General features: G+C 41.9%; 1 protein-coding gene across 3 annotated transcripts in view; it reads right to left on the bottom strand.

Annotated features, from left to right (window-relative positions):
- CMKLR2 (chemerin chemokine-like receptor 2) overlaps positions 1-17271 on the bottom strand; it is a 48573-nt gene extending 31302 nt beyond the window's left edge. The window contains exons 1-2 of one of the 3 annotated variants that reach the window (XM_050750896.1): positions 17036-17271; positions 12180-12294 (exon numbers count right to left, since the gene is read on the bottom strand). The gene's annotated coding sequence lies outside the window, so the exon portion shown is untranslated. Of the gene's footprint in view, positions 1-12179; positions 12299-17035 lie in introns of all 3 variants that reach the window. The other 2 variants (XM_050750895.1, XM_050750894.1) reach the window with 2 other exon arrangements.
- Between the last annotated feature and the right edge of the window lie 2707 nt (positions 17272-19978).

Below are 19978 nucleotides of genomic sequence, written 5' to 3'. Positions count from 1 at the left end.
ACTGCACCCAGTTTGTGGTTACTTTTGATGGCATTTTGGATCTGGGTTTCATCCTACGAGAAAACATCAACTGAAAGACTGCTGTGAGCCACAAAATAATGGTTTCCTGCTGTTACAGTAAAGCTACACTATGTTTACTCCATCCTTGACAAAGTGGCACATTCTGATCTTGTGATAATGTTCCACCAAAGGAGTTTATTTATTTTGCAGCAAAAGATTTGCATAGATTAGTTCATTTCTTGTGATGAATATCAGTACAACATAACCACGCTACTTGCTATGATCTCACTGACCTCCTATAATCCAGCTGGCTCAAAGAAGCAATCAGTTGTTTGCCTTAGCAAGAGATACATTTTGTTTACTCTCTTAAGTTTGATGAATATATCATTTACTGATTGCTTGAGAAAAAAGTAAAAAGAAGTGGTCATCATGTGGGAAATTAGTAAACAACATCCAGTGATTCTGAGCAGATTGCATTTACCATACTTAGAAAATAGGTCTTTATTTTCAAAAATCAATATTTTATTTATTTAAGGCTGAAAGATGTGTGAATATTCTTGTAAATGTTCAAATAACAAGTTAAAATAGCTAAACTTTTTTTTTTTTTAACTTACTTCATTTTGGGAAATCTAATATATTTCTGAGGAAGTCTCAAAATATGACTTTTTTTCTTTCTGTTTTTGGAAACAGAGTCTGTCTCCAGGCTAGAGAGCACTAGCACGATCATAGCTCACTGCAGCCTCGAATTCCTGGGCTCAAGGGGTCCTCCCACCTCAGCCTTCCCAGTAGCTGGGACTACAGGTGTGCACCACCACACGCAGCTAATTTTTTTTTTTTTTTTAATTTGGGGTAGAGACGGGGGTTTTACTCTGCTGCTCAGTCTGGTCTTGAACTCCTGGACTCAAGTGATCTTCTTGCCTTGGCCTCCCAAAGTGGTGGGATTTTAGGTGTGAGGTGAAAATGCCACTTTCACACAGTGTTTGGTGTATTATTATTATTATTATTGTTTTTTGAGACAGAGTTTCGCTCTTGTTGCCCAGGCTGGAGTGCAATGGCGCGATCTCGGCTTACCGCAACCTCTGCCTCCCAGGTTCAAGCGATTCTCCTGCCTCAGCCTCCCTAGTAACTGGGATTACAGGCATATGCCACCACACCCAGCTAATTTTGTATTTTTAGTAGAGGCGGGGTTTCTCCACGTTGGTCAGGCTGGTCTCGAACTCCCGACCTCGGGTGATCCGCCCGCCTCCCAAAGTGCTGGGATTACAGGCATGAGCCACTGCGCCCAGCCTGTTTGGTGTATTATAATCCTGCCTACAAGACAAGCAGTTTTCAGTGTGTGCTGAAATACACCCTTCCCCACTCAACTGCCAAAAACCCAAAAGGAAGATCCTGGAGAAACACCATATTTATCCATGAAATATCATTCCAGAACAAGGAGTCTCTCCCAGACAAGAAAGAAACCATTTCATTTTACCATCTAAATTTTTCCCAACTTGTTTGTTGTATGTAAAGAACTGTAATTAAATATGCATTTATATGTGTGTGTTAATAGGGATAAAATCATTCTAAAGGTGGACGGTTTTATTTTGAATACAGTTAATAAAATGAGAGTCCCATTGGGGCACAATGACAAATGGAAAGGCCATGTTTAATGTTATCAATACAACTGGGTGATAGAATAAATAATTTATATCAACATGGCATTTTCCATATAGCAACCAAAAATTTATTTGACTAAGCTTTTACCTCCCAAGCTTGCTGGTGGTTTTGGAATTAAAGAGAAAATCTCCAGCTCTTCTAAAGGGTAAGTGGTACTTTTAGATGTTACTTCCCTAAACGAACTCTTCCCTGCCTCCACAAACCTATGCCCCAGCCTAAATCAGGGCCCCTACTCTAAGCTCCTCACTTAGAGCAACTATGATTATGTATGTGGAGGCTTATTTGAAGAACGTCTGTCTCCGCCAGCAGCCTGTGGTTTTGCTTACCTTCACACTCCCAGAGCCTAGCACCGTGCCTGGCAAACTGTAGGGCTCAAGAGTATTTACTGAAGAAAAGACTATTCAGTAGGTTTTGATAAGGGCATTCCTGTGCCTGGGCATCTTGGCAATAACTATTTCGTCTGAGAAGACAAACGTGAACTGAAGAAGAGAATTTGAATTTTTGATTATCATCAAATCCATTATTACCAAACCCACCTTGTTTTTCTTTAATCAAAAGCATTAAAAGAATGTTGAATACCTAGAAAAGCCAGCCCCGCTCCTGAGAGGTGTGTTCAATCTGTTTAGTCACTTCCCTAGACCAGCACTTCTGACTGACAACAGGTCCCATTTCCAGGAAAAGATGAGATTTTTCTCTAAACTGGTATGAGGAGCAAACCAGTTCACTATAAACCATTGTCACTGTCATGTGTTGCTTATAATTTTTTTTTTTTTTTTTTTTTTTTTTTTTTTTTTTTTTTTTAGACAGAGTCTCTTGCTTGTTGCCCAGACTGGAGTGCAGTGGCATGATTTCGGCTCACTGCAACCTCCGCCTCCAGGGTTCAAGCGATTCTCCTGCCTCAGCCTCTAGAGTATCTGGGACAACAAGCATGTTCCACCCCACTTGGCTAATTTTGTATTTTTAGTAGAGATGGGATTTTGCCACGTTGGCCAGGCTGGTCTCAAACTCCTGACCTCAGGTGATCCACCTGCCTCGGCCTCCCAAAGTGCTGGGATTACAGGCATGAGACACCATGCCCGCCCTGTTGCTTCTAATTAAAACCAGTTGACCTAATTCTACTCAAAGGAAGCAAGTACCAACCACATCTAGTTATGCAAATAGCACTTAACACTTATAGTAATACTCAGCATTTCCTGAGTGCTTGTTAAGTACAGTACAATGCTAAGCAATTCACATGCATTGTCACATTTAACTCTCACAAGAATCCTGGGAAGTACTGTTATTATTTCCACAAGGCTAAGAGAGCTTTGGCACTTAGCAAAAGTGGTGAAGACCAGACTAAACATCTGGGTCTGTCTGACCTCAGGGCCTTTATTTTTTTTTATTTTTTTGAGAAGGAGTTTTGCTCTTGTTGCCCAGGCTGGAGTGCAATGGCGCGATCTCGGCTCACCGCAACCTCTAGCTCCTGGGTTCCAGCGATTCTCCTGCCTCTGTCTCCCAAGTGGCTGAGATTATAGGCATGTGCCACCATGCCCAGCTAATTTTGTATTTTTAGTAGAGACAGAGTTTCTCCATGTTGGTCGGGTTGGTCTCGAACTGCTGACCTCAGGCGATCCGCCCACTTCAGCCCCTCAAAGTGCCGGGTTTACAGACGTAAACCACCGCATCCAGGCAGGGCCTTCCTTCTTAATCCCTGCACACACAGTCTCTCTGAGGAATGATCTGTTAAGGTGTTCATCTCCCTTACTAAACCAAGAACATCCAGGGCAAGGAATAACTTTTACTTATCCTTTTATCTCACAAGGAGCAGAGTGCTCAGTAGGTGCTCAATGAATGTCTTGTGAAAGAAGACGGAAGTGCTTTCTCAATCATCAAAACTATGTTATGTTTAGGCTGGGTGTGGTGGCTCATGCCTGTAATCCCTGCAGTTTGGGAGGCAGAGGTGGGAGGATTGCTTGAGGCCAGGAGTTTGAAACCAGTCTGGGAAACATAATGAGACCTCCGTTTCTACAAAATCGAAAAAGTAGCCAGGCATGGTGGTGTATCCCTAGAGTCCTAGCTACTGAGAAGTGGGAGGATTACTTGGGCCCAGGAGGTCGAGGTTACAGTGAACTGTGATAGTGCTACTGCACTCCAGCCTGGGCAACAGAGAGAGCCATGTCTCAAAAACAAACAAACAAACGTTATGCTTACTATGGTTTTAATGTGTAGAAATACACAAAACAAATATTTATATAAAATGAGGCAAATATTTACATATATAAATCTATGTAACTTTTTTTTTTTCCAGACAGGGTCTCACTCTGTCATGCAGGCTAGAATGCAGTGGCATGATCACATCTCATTGCAGCCTCCACCTTCCAGGCTCCAGCAGTCCTCCTGCCTCAGCTTCCTAAGTAGCTGGGACCTCCTGCCTCATCTTCCTAAGTAGCTGGGACTACAAGGAATGTACTGCCATGCCCGGATAATTCTTAAATTTTTGGTAGAAACAACGACTCACATGGCCGGGCGCGGTGGCTCACGCCTGTAATCCCAGCACTTTGGAAGGCCAAGACGGGAGGATCACGAGGTCAGGAGATCGAGACCATCCTGGCTAACATGGTGAAACCCCATCTCTACTAAAAAAATACAAAAAACTAGCCGGGCCTGGTGGCGGGCGCCTGTAGTCCCAGCTACTCGGGAGGCTGAGGCAGGAGAATGGCGTGAACCCAGGAGGCGGAGCTTGCAGTGAGCTGAGATCCGGCCACTGCACTCCAGCCTGGGCAACAGAGCGAGACTCTGTCTCAAAAAAAAAAAAAAAAAGAAACAAAGACTCACTACGGTGCCCAGGCTGGTCTTGAACTCTTGGGCTCAAGCAATCCTCCCATCTTGGCCTCCCAAAGTGCTGGGACTACAGGTGTGGGCCACTAGGCCCAGCCTTCTATTTTTATTAAAATTTAATCCACTTTTTATGTCAAAGCATAAGAAATTGCCATTTTGTTAGATCAAAAATGGTCAAGGTCACAGTCAGTCTCGGTGGCTCACACCTGTAATCCCAACACTTTGGGGGCTGAGGTGGGTGGATCACTTGAGGCCAGGAGTTGGAGACCAGCCTGGCCAACATGGTGAAACTCTGTTTCTATTAAAAATACAAAAATTAGCCAGGCATGGTGGCACACGCCTGTAATCCCAGCTACTCTGATGGCTGAAGCGTGAGAATCGCTTGAACCCAGGAGGTAGCGGTTGCAATAAGCTGAGATTGCACCCATCGCACTTCAGCCTGGGTGACAGAGTAAGACTCTGTCTCAAAAAAAAAAAAAAAAAAAAAAATAGCACTTTTTTGTTGTTGTTTGTTTTTTTCAGCTTTTAAGTTCTGGGATACAGATGTAGGATGTGCAGGTTTGTTACATAGGTAAATGATTTGTGTCAGGGTGGTTTGCTGCACAGATCAACCCAGCACCTAGGTATTAAGCCCAGCATCCATTAGCTGTTCTTCCTGATGCTCTCTTTCCCCCAGCCCTCCCACATGCCCCCAGTGTGTTGTTACCCCCATGTGTCCATGTGTTTTCATCATTCAGTTCTCACTTATAAGTGAGATATAAGTGAGAACATGCCGTGTTGCCGAGTTTGGTTTTCTTTTTTCTTTCTTTTTTTTTTTTTCTGAGACTGAGTCTCACTCTGTCACCCAGACTGGAGTGCAGTGGCACAATCTTGGCTCACTGCAACCTCTGCCTCCCAGGTTCAAGCAATTCTCATGCCTCAGTCTCCCAAGTAACTGGGACTACAGGTGTGCGCCACCATGACTGGCTAATTTTTGTATTTTTAGTAGAGACAGGGTTTCGCCATGTGGACCAGGTTGGTCTTGAACTCCTGACTTCAGGTGATCTGCCTGCCTCAGCCTCCCAAAGTGCTGGGATTACAGGCCTAAGCCACCGTGCCTGGCCCCGTGTTTGGTTTTCTGTTCCTGTATTAGTTTGCTGAGGATAATGGCTTCCAGCTCCATCCATGTCCCTGCAAAGGATATGATCTAATTCCTTTTCATGGCTGCATAGTATTACATGGTGTATATGAGCCACACTTTCTTTATCCAATCTATTACTGATGGGCATTTAGGTTGATTCCAGGTCTTCGCTATTGTGAATAGCAAATAGCATTTTTACTCTTTTTTTTTTTTTTTTTTTTGAGATACAGTTTTGCTCCGATTGCCCAGGCTGGAGTGCAATGGCACAATCTCAGCTCACTGCAACCTCCGCCTCCCAGGTTCAAGCAATTCTCCTGCCTCAGCCTCCCAAGTAGCTGGGATTACAGGCATGTGCCACCATGCCGGGCTAATTTTTTTGTATTGTTAGTAGAGACGGGGTTTCTCCACGTTGGTCAGGCTGGTCTCGAACTCCCGACCTCAGGTGATCTATCCGCCTCAGCCTACCAAAGTGCTCGCATTATAGGCGTGAGCCACTGTGCCCGGCCTGCAAATATCATTTTTATATGGCACAACTGAATAAAGAAAAGGCTCTGTCAACTCTCACTTATACAATTAAGTAAAATGTTTCATTGCCAGATTTTTCTACTCAATTAGAGGTTTATCATTATAAACTGTTAAAGACAGAGTTTTATGAAAAATTAAGGATGTCATATCTATATGCCATTTTTTCTAGGTTCAATGATCTAACATTGATTCAACTTCATATTTTATTATTTTTCATGCCATTACGGACAATTTGGTCCTAATGAAAATTCAAGCAGGCACATACATATTCCTACTTGGGTTCTCCACTTTTTTCAAGCTGCCAGGTTGTCTACCTCCTTTCAAACTCGTTCTCCATGAAGTCTTTTCTTTTTCTTTCTTTTTCAGATTAACTCCACCTTTATCCCATGCCTGACCCACCCCTTAGTGTTCCTCAAGCACTTTCATAATGACGATAGTTCACGTGTTTATAGTGATCACTTTTTGTTGAATATTGGTCTCCACTGTATCCAGTTATGTAAAGCACTTAACATGGAGGAACTGTACCCAATTCATTCAGTTACTTTTTGTTTTGTTTTGTTTTTTGAGACGGAGTCTTGCTCTGTCTCCCAGGTTGGAGTGCAGTGGCACGATCTTAGCTCACTGCAGCCTCTGCCTCCCAGGTTCAAGCAATTCTCCTGTCTTAGCCTCCCGAATAGCTGGGACTACAGGTGCACGCCACCACTTCTGGCTAATTTTTGTATTTTTAGTAGAGACAGCGTCTCTACTAAAGGCTGGTCTCAAATTCCTGGCCTCAGGTGATCCGCCTGCCTCGGCCTCCCAAAGTGCTGAGATTATAGGCTTGAGCCACCATGCCCAGCCTTCATTCAACTATCATACTAGGAGATTGACTGGTTGACTTGGAAGGTTAACTTTTTTGTATTTTGTATAAAAAGAAACATAAAATTAGCATTTCAGAGAGTGACCTTGGGTGCCATTTTAAGCACATGTGAAATCTGCTTTGCTTTTGCATGATTCCGGAGGGAAGGCTACAACCTCTCCTTATTGAATTCCTTATGTGCTAAACTTTGTGAAAGAAATTACTTTTTCCATTTCACTTTACACAAGACTTTGTCATCTAGGGACTGCCAGTGATAACAACAGGGCCTCCTGTTTCTGGTGTTCTAAGAACACCTCCCAGCCCACTGGTAGGCCTCTGTGGAATTTTAAAACCCCACTCGGTGCAAACAATGGGAGCTTCCTGATCCTAGTTGGGTGACCTGGCTTTGTGCACAGCTGGATTATCTGGCCTAGTTAAATTCTGAAATTGTATATACAGATCGGCAACACTGGGGTTACAGGATTTAAAGACTTAAGTCAGAACCTTCATTACACGTTTGAGTTAGATGTATATTTCCTAGAAGATAGTAATGGGCAGTCTTGTCAAGAATAGACAGTGAAAAATGTCAAGTGCCATACAAATATATTTTGGTTGTAACCTGAAAAATTTCCTCAGTTGACAGTGGGTACAAATGGGGTAGTATTTACAGTTGTAACTCAGGAGTCATTGGAGTGTCCCCATTGACTGGTACATTGACTTCTGTGTTTGCCAGAGAAACATGCTCGAAAAGAGTTCTCTAAAAAAAGTATTTGCAGTCCCAGCTACTCAGGAGGCTGAGGCAGGAGAATCGCTTGAACCTGGGAGGTGGAGGTTGCAGTGAGCTGAGATTGCACCACTGCACTCCAGCCTGGGCAATAGAGCGAAAACTCTGTCTAACAACAACAACAAAAAAAAGTATTTCCAGGGCCAGGTGAGTTACATGTGTTTGTGTACAAGTCTGCTCCTCCTTGGGTGCCACGTTTCTACAGGTATGCTGCCATATCACTGGGCTTCTTGTCTTGTCAAAATTGGGTAGAGTTTTAGGATGAAGTGAAGGTAGGAGGCCAGAGAATTCCATTCTCTTATGATATATATATATATTTTTGTTAAAGTTGTCCCAAAATAGGGCTGCCTGTGCTCTGAGATTTTAGTGGAAACAACTCTTTCTATTTTTATTTTTATATATTTTTTTGAGACGAAGTCTTGCTCTGTCACCCAGGCTGGAGTGCAGTGGCGCAATCTTGGCTCACCACAACCTCCGCCTCCTGGGTTCAAGTGATTCTCCTGCCTCAGCCTCCTGAGTAGCTGGGATTACAGTGTGCACCACCACGCTCAGCTAATTTTTGTATTTTTGGTAGAAATGGGGTTTTGCCATGTTGGCCAGGCCGGTCTCGAACTCCTGACCTCAGGTAATCCACCCGCCTCAGCCTCCCAAAGTGCTGGGATTATAGGCATGAGCCACCGTGCCCAGCCTTTCCATTTTTATTTGCATGCTGATCTCACATTTCCTCTCCTCTCAGAGGTCAAAGGCTGTGCCAAGCTCCTCCCTCCCAGTAAGTTCTTCCGCAAGGCTACTCAGGCCAGGAAGGACTTCTGGTATGCCCCAGCAGCTGGCCAAAGTCCAGATCTTCTCATCTCACTAGGATCTATGATGGCACACCAAAACCCTCTCACCTTCTCACCTTCCCCATGAACTGTGAGCCTTCATACTTCAGTTCAAATCCAATCCCTTTCTTTTCTGAACTCTATATTCTCTAGGCACTACACAGTTTTAAAACTTCTTAGTTTATGAACTTAATTCTGTGTCCCAGGCAGCACAACTCGAAGCTTTCTGAGGTTAACAAGTTACCATTAAAATCCCCTGTCTTCTCCCATCACACTAACTGAGGGTTCAGTCAATATTTGCTGGATTGACAATGACAAATACAGGCAGATTCTCTTAGTTAATGCTAAACACCTCTCTGACAGGGGAAAATATTAGACTTCCAAATAAGTAACCCAAATTTTACAGTTTCCATCTTCCTCTGCCTGACGATAAAGGTGAAAACTGAGAGTAAAACAAAAATATTACATCATCCAAAAAGCCCTAACATACCTTATTTATTTGCTTTGTTGAATTCTTTTTATCGCAAAACAAGTCTTTATTTGCACCTGTCCTGTAGAGAGTTGCTGTTTGCAATGTTTCACACACTCGATTTACATGGGCTAGCTGAGTTTGTTTGCTGAATAAAAGGCAACGAGACCAAGTTTGGGCAATTGGATCTCCCCTAGGTCAATTTGCTTCGCCCAGAGATAAACTTTTCTGTAGGCAAAGCCAGGTCCCATTCCTCACCCCGGCCCTTCTCCACTCCAATGAAGGGAGGATTGCGTAATTTCTAGCAAAAATTCGTGCCTGATTCATGTTATATTTTATTACTATTGATGCCACTTTCTTTAACAATGAAGAACATTTTTCCACTTATTTGAGTCTCAGTAAAATAATCGGAACATAATAAGATCAAGTTCATGTTGAAAAATATGAAAACAGAGTCTGAATAGAAGATTTTTTTCACTAAATATTAAGTACCCATTGTATATGCTAGATAACTCATTATATAGATCACATTGAGTAACGACTTAATAAGAAGGGGTAAAAAAAAAACCCAAAAAGGAATTGGAGAGTTTGGGAACGAATCTTGTCCATTTGATTTATTGTAAAGGAAAGGAAGCTGAGGTCCTGAGAGTTTACACTGCCTCATGCCATGAGACAAGTTAGAGGCAAAGCTCGGGACGACTTGGCAAAATCAAAATTACAAGTGTAAAGATACTGTGCAGTTATAGATTTGAGGCATATTTGGAAATCGTCCAAGTTCAAGAGAGTGCTATGTTATTAATCTTGATTTAACTGGTTATCCCTTTTCTACCTTTTAATTTTCTACTACCAGTTTTTATTGTGGCATAGTGTCTATGATGAGGTAGTAGCCATACTGAAGTTAATGTCACCAAAGAAACCAGGTGAATTAGGACTGAGTATCACCACCAGATTTAAAAGTTTAACTTTGTGGCTTATATGGTAATTCATACCTGAAAAAAAATAGATGGTTATTTTTTTTCCCTAGAGACAGGGTCTCACTATATTGCCCAGGCTGGACTCCATCTCTTGGGTTCAAGAGATCCTCCTGCCTCAGCCTCCTGAGTAGCTAGGACTCTAGCTGCACACCACTGCACCTGGCAATATTATAAAGTTTTAACGTTATAAAAATAATGTACCATTAGACTAAGTTTGGGGAAAAGGAATGGATATATTGCCTGAAGCAGTATAGAATACACAAGGGTGGCATAAAAACTATTTTGAGCAGAAGGGATTTGAGTTCTGAAATCTCTTATCTGCCTAAAAGCAGAGCCTTCCAAAAGAACTCAAGAAACCTTAACTTGCCATAGATTCCCTCCCTGGAAGCAATCAGGGAAGACTGACCCTTATCACCAGAGATGAGAAGTCTCTGCACCACACCTGAACAGATATTGTCACCAAAACTATCATATCACTGGTCTGTTCTCCTAAGGACCCATTTATGTTTCCAAAAAGTCATTTGTTTTCCCTAAGTGCCCTTCTCTTCCATTTCTCCTATTCTATTAAGATGGCATACATAAAACAAAACAAAAACAAAAAAACACACACATTAAAAAAAAAAGAAAAAAAAAAGATGGCATGTAAGCCCCAAATTCTAACTGCCCATCTGAGTCACTTGTTTTTTTTTTTTTTTTTTTTTTTTTTTTAGATAGGGTTAGGTTCTGGTTGCCCAGGCTGGAATGCAGTGGCACAATCATAGCTCACTCAGCAACCTCTGAGTCACATTTACTTGGGAACGCCCATATCTACATACATACAATTAAATTTTGTTTTCTCTTGCTAATCTTTCTTCTGTCAGTTTCATTTGCTGGTGCCTAATAACAAATCTAAGAGGGAACAGAAGTTTTTTCTCCTTGACACATCTATAATCTCACCATCAGAGTAACACATCTCTTATCAGTTTTGCATATTCAATCTTTTCTACTTCATTTATTTTTACATGATTATAATTCTGGTTAACATGATCTGTTATTAAATATTTATCTCAGGGACATGACAATTAGCGGTCAAGTAACAGAAAATGTATGACCTTTTATAAACTAAGTGACTTAAATCAGATAAAATAACAAAATAGGCCATGAAAAACATAATAATCTAGTGTCTGGAAGATGTACAAATATGATGAGAATTATTCACTAAGAATAATTACTTGTAACTTGAGACCCAGGAAAGGTCCCTTGGCCTTTTTTGTTTTGTTTTGTTTAAACGAAAATACCATCGGATTCATGTAACAACAGGTTTGTGGATTCTTGAGTGAATGAGTCTGCCTTAAGTGAAAAAGGCAGTTTAAGAGCATTATTGCCAGTGAAAGTTCTGTTATCAAACTTTATTTGGTTTTCATTAGCTTTCTTTTGGAGGAAAAGATAAAAGGCAATTGGTGCTCACAGTTTCTGACTAGAAAAGGAACAACTGAATAGCTGAACTCTTCTCTCCCACAGTCTTCCCTGCATTTAGCCATCTACCCCTTGTTGGGAGAGCCCAGATACCAATTATTCTAACAAGAAATTGATAGCGAGATTCGACAAGGCAACAACAACAAAGAAATGGGAGAGCACAACAAATCACAAACCTTTCATCATACAAATGGGGAGCCAGTGGCGGGGAACCGCAATACAACTCAGTTTAGAACTTTTTTCCCACCTTGTAATCTAAAGAGGGCGATACCAGTTTTCCTCTCGGAGTACCAATTTTTTCTACTAGTTTCTCAACAGTGAGTCTTCCACAAATGATGTTTGACTATTTCTAGATCACAACTCCTTAAAAGCCAGATTTATGAGCTGTAATTATGTAGGTAAAAGCTGAGAAAATTACTGAAAGTTCTTCTTTGTCCGCCCACCCCAGCAACATGCTCATTTTCTCTCTTGCAGTGTTTTAGGATTAATCAGCAGCTGTAGCGAACCCTGAAGGATCGTCCCTAAACACTTTTGCCAAGACCAAAAATATGAATCTGCAGACAGAGCATTTTGTAAACGATCAGTAGTCCTTTTCCTTTTTTGCCAGCTGGTAGTTAGTCAAATACTGTTTTGTAAATAAATCATCTGCAGGAATCCTCATCAGGTCAGCTGTAAATGTGTCAGTTTGAGGAAAACAAACAGGACAGCACTTACCAGTTAATTTTCTGTGAGGAGAGAAGCTATTGTCATGCCTGGGTGTACCTTCCTGGTTCCAGAATGAAATGGAGGGTGGTGTTCAGAACGGCTGCATTCCTCATTCCACTTTTATCTGGCTTTTGAAATGACAGTGTAGAGAAGAATGATGTTGGGTTTTGAATGTGGTTCTTCCCTTCCCCCACCACCCTCCATAAAAATTCATCATGCAATCCTAGAGAAAAGTAAGCCATGAACATACTGTACAAATTAATTCTTTTGACCAGCATGTGTTGGTGTAACAAGTTTGTTTTTTGAATGGAAATCACTGCTACTAGCTGTTCTGCAGGCTGAAAATCAGTTATGGATGGGGGCACCCACCCCTCCTTTCTCTGGGTAGGCTTTTGCTTATGAAAAGTTAAGTTAAATTAGCAGAGATGGAATGTTCTTCAAATGCATGGTATAAGGCTCATCAGGAGATTTTACTTTCTGTGCTTCAGTGTGTCCTGATAGTGAAGAGATGGAATCACATATTGGTTAATTGTGAATTTTAACTTTTTTTTTTTTGAGTCGGAGTCTCGCTCTGTTGCCCAGGCTAGAGTGCAATGGCACAATCTCGGCTCACTGCAACCTCCGCCTCCCAGGTTCAAGTGATTCTCCTGCCTCAGCCTCCTGAGTAGCTGGGATTACAGGCACCCGCCACCATGCCCGGTTAATTTTTGTATTTTTGGTAGAGATGGGGTTTCACCATGTTGGCCCCGCTGGTCTTGAATTCCTGACCTCAGTTGATCCACCCACCTCAGTCTCCCAAAGTGCTGGGATTACAGGCATGAGCCACCATGCCTGGCCTTAAAGATTTGATTTTTTTTTTTTTTTTTTTGAGATGGAGTCTCGCTTTGTTGCCCAGGCTGGAGTGCAGTGGTGTGATCACGGCTCACTGCAACCTTCACCTCCCTTGTTCAAGGAATTCTCCACGTCAGCCTCCTAAGTAGCTGGGATTACAGGCATGCGCCACCATGCCCAGCTAATTTTTTTGTATTTTTAGTAGAGATGGGGTTTCACCATATTGGCCAGGCTGGTCTCGAACTCCTGACCTTGTGACCCACCCACCTCAGTCTCCCAAAGTGCCCGGCCTAAAGGTTTGATTTTTTTCCCTGGTCACCATCTATGGGCCTGGCAGATGTGGGCACATCTGTGTACCTGAGGCAGGACTTAGAATTCATAAATTCAAGGGATGAGAAGTATGGAGCTGGAAGGTAGGCACGCCTTGATGTGGCGAGCTTACCTCTGACAGCTAGTTATCTTATTTTTTATTTTATTTATTTATTGTTATTATTATTTTTTGAGATGGAGTCTTACTCTGTTGCCCAGCATGGAGTGCAGTGGCACAGTCTCGGCTCACTGCAAGCTCCGCCTCCCGGGTTCATGCCATTCTCCTGCCTCAGCCTGCCGAGTTGCTGGGACTATAGGCGCCTGCCCCCAAGCCTATATATATGTGTGTGTGTGTATATATATATATATATATATATATATTTTTTTTTTTTTTTGTATTTTTGGTAGAGACGGGGTTTCACCATGTTAGCCAGGATGGTCTCAATCTCCTAACCTAGTGATCTTCCCGCCTCGGCCTCCCAAAGTGCTGGGATTACAGGCGTGAGACACTGAGCCCGGCTGCTACCTTTATTTTTGTATAGTCTAACTTCAGCTTAACCATGTGATACCTGAAAGTGCACATTGTTAGGCCGTGAAAGGTCAGCTGCCAGAGAAGCACAGGCTTTTGTTTTTGTCCACTGTTAAAGACCAAGTCTAGGAAATCTAAAGCAGGAATTCTCACGGTGGGGGTCGGAAAAAGTGGGGTGCACTTTTTCAAACTACAAATATCCCTCTGCTTTATGAGAATATATGCTCTTCCACACCTACCCGCAATCCCTTGATTCAATCTTGGCATATTTTTCAGTGTTTTGTGAGACTGGATGAATAGATGTGGTCAGTGAAGGGGGTACTTAGTAGAGCTCTGCTAGTTTCCATTCCTTTGCATTAGCAGTATTAATATTTACTATAGTCTATACTATGTTCTGTAATCACACAAAATCACAATTTCATCTGTAAAAGCCATTATTGGGGAGAATCTCAGGAAGTTGTGGTTACTTTATGAGTTTATTTTTGGCTCTAGAGCAGGAACCATTGAGTAGCAAAGAATATAAAAAGCGACAAGAGAAATGCCATTGATCAAGGACTGTCCTATGTGCCAAGCGTAGTTTAAGCACAGTACACAATGAAACCCAGGAAAGTGTATGCGTTTTTATGTTTTAGCCACCACCTAAAACAATTAAAACACATGCTTGCTTAGCTTTGAAATTAGTCTAAGAAACAATAAATAAAAGGAATAATAAATAAAATATCTCTGCAAATGTGCCTTATAGTTTGATGTATGTTTAAAGAGCTTCCGTTAGACACCCTAAGGCATGACTTGCAGTTGATCTGTTATGCAAAAGAAGCTGAAGTGCTCAGGTGTACTAGAGATAAGCTACTTGCCACCTCGGAGCATTAAGGGTATAGTAGATACCAGCCAGGCTGTTTGGTGCATTGGTTAAGTTGGTGGGCCAGTTAATTGGAGATCTGTTAAGAGAGCCTTTCGTGTAAGTGGCAGAGTTGGGGTTTGGTTCCAGACGTTCTGACTTCAAATACCATTATCTTAAGAGACTTAATCATTGGGCTATCCATCTCCTTATTGGAAAAGATATTTACAGAATTGAGTGTATGAGAGGAAGGGATAGCAAAACTTCTGCCAGGTAGAAGGATTTCAGGACAGTTTTGCCACTTTTTAAAAAATCATTTGCAAATTTTCTGAAGGCTGTTATGGCTAGTATTTCAAGGGGTTTTTTTTTTTTTTTTTTTGAGACGGAGTCTCGCTGTGTCTCCCAGGCTGGAGTGCAGTGGCGTGATCTCGGCTCACTGCAAGCTCCGCCTCCCGGGTTCACGCCATTCTCCCGCCTCAGCCTCCCAAGTAGCTGGGACTACAGGCGCCCGCTACCACGCCCGGCTAGTTTTTTTTTTGTATTTTTAGTAGAGACGGGGTTTCACCATGTTAGCCAGGATAGTCTCGATCTCCTGACCTCGTGATCCACCCGCCTCGGCCTCCCAAAGTGCTGGGATTACAGGCTTGAGCCACCGCGCCCGGCCCAAGGGGTTTCTTTTTATAATATACTTTTTTATTTTTAAAAATAGAGACAAGAGCTGGGCGTGGTGGCTCACACCTGAAATCCTAGCACTTTGGGAGGTGGAGGTGGGTGGATCACCTGAGGTCTGGAGTTCGAGACCAGCCTGACCAATATGGTGAAACCCTGTCTCTACTAAAAATACAAAAATTAGCCAGAAGTGGTGGCGTGCGCCTGTAGTCCCCAGCTACTTGGGAGGCTGAGGCAGGAGAATCGCTTGAACCAGGAGGTAGAGGTTGCAGTGAGCCAAGATAGTGCCCACTGCACTCCAGCCTGGGCGACACAGCAAGACTCCATCTCAAAATAAAAATAAAATTAGAGACAGGGTCTCACTGTATTGCTCAGGCAGGTCTTAAACTCCTGGGCTCAAGTAATCCTCCTGCCTCAGCCTCCCAAAGTGCTGGGAGTACAGGCATAGGGGACCATGCCTGGTCTTAATGGGTTTTTGACAGGAGAATGTGTGCAAGGAGGTCTATAGGGCCAACTGGGCTCAGAGATGGAAGATACACAATGCCACTATCATATTATTCTGGGGAATAGGATCTCCCATTTCATACAAATAGCATTTCTCCACTAATGCTTGAAATATCACTATTAGAAAACTGTTCTTTTGAAGATATTACATTGTAAAAGAGAAGATTCATATTAATCTAATGAAGATTTAATAGTGAGAAAGGGTTGGGCGATTTTAAGTAGGTTATCCCCTCCCCTCCCATCAACCCCACGAGAAAAATTGGGGTTGCTAACTTGGCCTTTCATCTTTTGATATCATTAAGGTTAGTATTATTCTTGCTCTTTCTTGTGTGATGCTAAAATAGCATATTTCCCCCAAACATCTAAAAACTCTGATGATAGAAATTTTAGAAATAGACATTTGGGAGAATATGATATCATCAGGTCATATTCATTTTTGTCAATTATCTTTTCTAACCTTTTTGCTGTTGTTTGAAAAAGAAATCTGGAACAAAAGCATTGGAAAAGAGATATACAAAAGGACACTTTCTTACAAAGAAGCTGATTAATGAGAAACAAAGACACTTCAGTTTTTTCCTCCCGTCATACAGGGTGATGACTATCTTGTGTAAATGCCTTTCTTAGGCCTGGCTCTTCAGGGTAGTCAGGAAGGAGATTAGACTTGGGGGGCCCTTACATGGTTAAACTGTGAGGCTGGAGACACACAAAGCTTTTTCCAGAGACTGAAATGGACTCACAGTGGCAGGCTCAGTAGCCCTGGGGGTCACAGCAAGGAACCATGGCAACCCAGCCATACAAGGAAGTTTTCATCCACTTAAAGCAGAGAATTCTTAAAGGCTTCTAAATGAGGACAAAGCCTTGTCTAGATTCTTGCTTCTAATTCTGTTTTGCTCCGTGTAGAAAGTGAGTCTTGAGGATACTTAGTGGGAAAGTCTGTGGAGGACTTAGTTCTCCATCTCTTCCACTAAGATTTCTGAAGTTCTCATTACCTGCAGAAATGCGGGGAACAACTTCTGTTTTATCTCTAATTTGAATAAACCTTACTTTTAATATGTCAAATGCAAATTCAAAAGAGATCCAGATACAAAGCATTTTTAGGTTGGTTTTCTTAACTACAATCTACTGGCTCAGACACATGGCATGCAGGCGGGGTGTGAAGCTTTGGGGGGCAAAGCAAGCACTCACCTCTCAGAAGTTGCCGGTGCCCGTGGCTGCTGCGGGAAAGCGCGTGACCAAAGTTTTCAGGGCTCTGGGCTCTGTCTGAATCCTTGTGGTTTAATGATTTCTCTGGGAGAACAGGTCACAGCTGCCCTGAGTCTAGGAAGTATTTCCTCTCTCTGCAACAAAGGGAGATACATAATCTTTTAAGTTATTGCCCTGGAAAAGGAAATGTGGTTTGCCAGTGGTTAAGTAAATCTGTTGTACATCAGTTAGTCAACAGCATCTGGGTGACACCATTGTTGGCCCTGATTTAAGAGAAAGGGCTGCTGTGGACATTCAGGTCACTCCCAATTACCTACTCTAATTATGCTACTTTTCTCATTAAACTGCAAATAATTGTGGCTATGATGTAAGCGTATCTGGAGTTTTCCAAAATGCCACATTTTAGGAAAGGAAAAGGATCAGATAAAACAGCATATTTTCTCAATCTCTTTAAACTTGTTCAGCTGCTACTTTTGCATTTTTCATTAGGAAATTGGTAGCCTGAGGGCTCACTGCAGCTGTGAATGTGTTTTGTTTGTGAAGCAGTGTTTTCTAGAGTTTGAATTAATTTCCAACCTTTAGAAGTCAGGAATCTTAGCCATCTAGATTATTGGCTCCTCATGAAAAAATCAGCAGATTTGGGTACACTGGACCCATGTCCCAACAAGGATACTGTTTGAGCTGCCTGCGTAGTGGCTTACTCCCAGTACCACCTGCCCGCTTTTGGCAGGGCATTGCATCCCGGCTCCATACCTTTCTCCTCTGTCCTCCTCACTCATGGACACTGTCTGGATCCTCCAGCAATTTGCACTTTCAATTTTTGTATCTCTTTCTAATTCTTTTCCTATTGAGTTTCTTCCATTTAGGAAAATTGAATATGCAGAATGGTAAGTCACTGGGTGCTTATTTTGATTGCATAAGGAACTTTAGATTTGTTCATTAAAAGAAAATGAATCTCCAATGTTTCCCTACTAAAACCTGAATGCATTATAAAGCATTATGAAATTAACAAAACCAACCATGCCGAGCTTAACTACGGAATGGAGGTATGATGAAAGGTCATGTAGTAGGAAGCAGTCCACCCAGGTGTAGGCAATAAAGGGACTACTGTCTGTAGGGAATTTAAAAAACGATAATAAAACCAACTAAAGCCCTTCTGCTGTTTGTTGGCACCATGTGCCAGCAATTCTCAACTCAATGATGAACTACTCCTCCCCTCAAGAGACCTCATGTTGATTTTGGTTTAAGTTGTGAACAATTACTGTGATTATAATGAGCTGTAGTTTCATGAATATGTATAATCTACTCTTAAATAGAGAATGTATTTTACATAAAAAATAACTGTTCTTATTTTAATTTTTGTTACTTCTCTTTAATTGACAATGTATTTTACACTGAAGATAACTGAAACAACTCCCATTTAGAAAGATGCCCTGATGCTGTGTGTTGATTCAGATACGCTTTCTCTTGAGATTAAGTTGATAATGGTTCCAAAACATTGGCACAGCTTGTATTTTCCCATTGCGATCTACATGGGCCTGCATTCAAGCAATAGATTCAAAATACATAATGATAGCACAACCATGGCAAAATAAAGAAGCAGAAGTTGGCATTTCAACTTCTTTATTCCACATTCTCTCTCGGAAGTTTTAGTTTTTAAAAATTTTAAACAGTGAAACAAAAAGTGCTTCAAGGTGTACTATTTTTTTCCCCTTTTGGCAATTGTAAATTTTAGTCCATAGATGAAATTTTTGGCTGAATTTTTTACGTTAAATTTTTTTTTTTTTTGAGATGGAGTCTCACTCTGTCGCCCAGGCTGGAGTGCAGTGGAACGATCTCGGCTCAGTGCAACCTCTGTCTCCCGGGTTCAAGCGATTCTCCTGCCTCAGCCTCCCCAGTAGCTGGGATTACAGGCATGTACCACCACGCCCAGCTAATTTTTGTATTTTTAGTAGAGATGGGGTCTCGCCATGTTGGCCAGGCTGGTCTTGAACTCCTGATCTCTGGTGATTTGCCTGCCTTGGCCTCCCAAAGTGCTAGGATTACAGGCATGAGCCACAGTGCCTGGTCTAAAAATTATTTCAAAAAATGGTCCCTTTGGGAGCTGAGGCAGGAGGATCACTTGAGCCCAATAGTTCAAGACCAACCTGGGCAACATAATGAGACTCTGTCTCTACCAAAAAAAAAAAAAGCTGGGTATGGTGGCTTGTCCCTGTGGTCCCAGCTACTTGGGAGACTGAGGTGGAAGGATCACTTGACCCTGGGACTTTGAGACTGCAGTGAGGTGTGATTGTGCCACTCCATTCTGGAGCCTGGGTGACAGAGCAAGACCTTGTCTCAAAAAAAAAACTTGAAAAAAAGAGGAAGGAAAAAGTTAAAAAAAATTTTTTTTTTAAATATTCTATTTTAAAACTACAAACTGAATCAAGAAGTAAAGGCATATGGCAATGATGTGACTTAGTAGTTGCCTAAATTGTATCTTCTGCAGACATTTCAGTTTTTAAAAAATTTAGTTATTAATTGCTGGACAATTATTTGCATAAAATATTATTATGTCGTACTGTAACCAAGAGATCTATGGTCAAATTGTTAGTTAGATATAAAAACTGGGAGGAAATCATCGTCCATTTTTTCTTTTCTTGTACTGTGGCTATATATTACTCATTTATTTTTAATTTAGCTTCCTGGTATAATTATATATTATGAGGTTCAATTAAAAAAAATTCTGTGGTAGCTCATGCCTCAGTGTGGTAGCTCGCACCTGAAATCCCAGCACTTCGGGAGGCTGAGGCGGGAGGATTGCTTGAGTGCAGAAGTCCGAGACCAGCCAGAGCAACATAGTGAGACCCTGTCTGTAAAAGTCAGCGTGGCAGCACATGCCTGTAGTCCAAGCTACTTGGAGGCTGAGATGTGAGAATTACTGGA

The sequence above is a fragment of the Macaca thibetana genome, chromosome 12, assembly GCF_024542745.1.
Source record: "Macaca thibetana thibetana isolate TM-01 chromosome 12, ASM2454274v1, whole genome shotgun sequence".
NCBI classification, from domain to species: domain Eukaryota; kingdom Metazoa; phylum Chordata; class Mammalia; order Primates; family Cercopithecidae; genus Macaca; species Macaca thibetana.
This window is presented reverse-complemented; position numbering and strand designations above follow the sequence as displayed.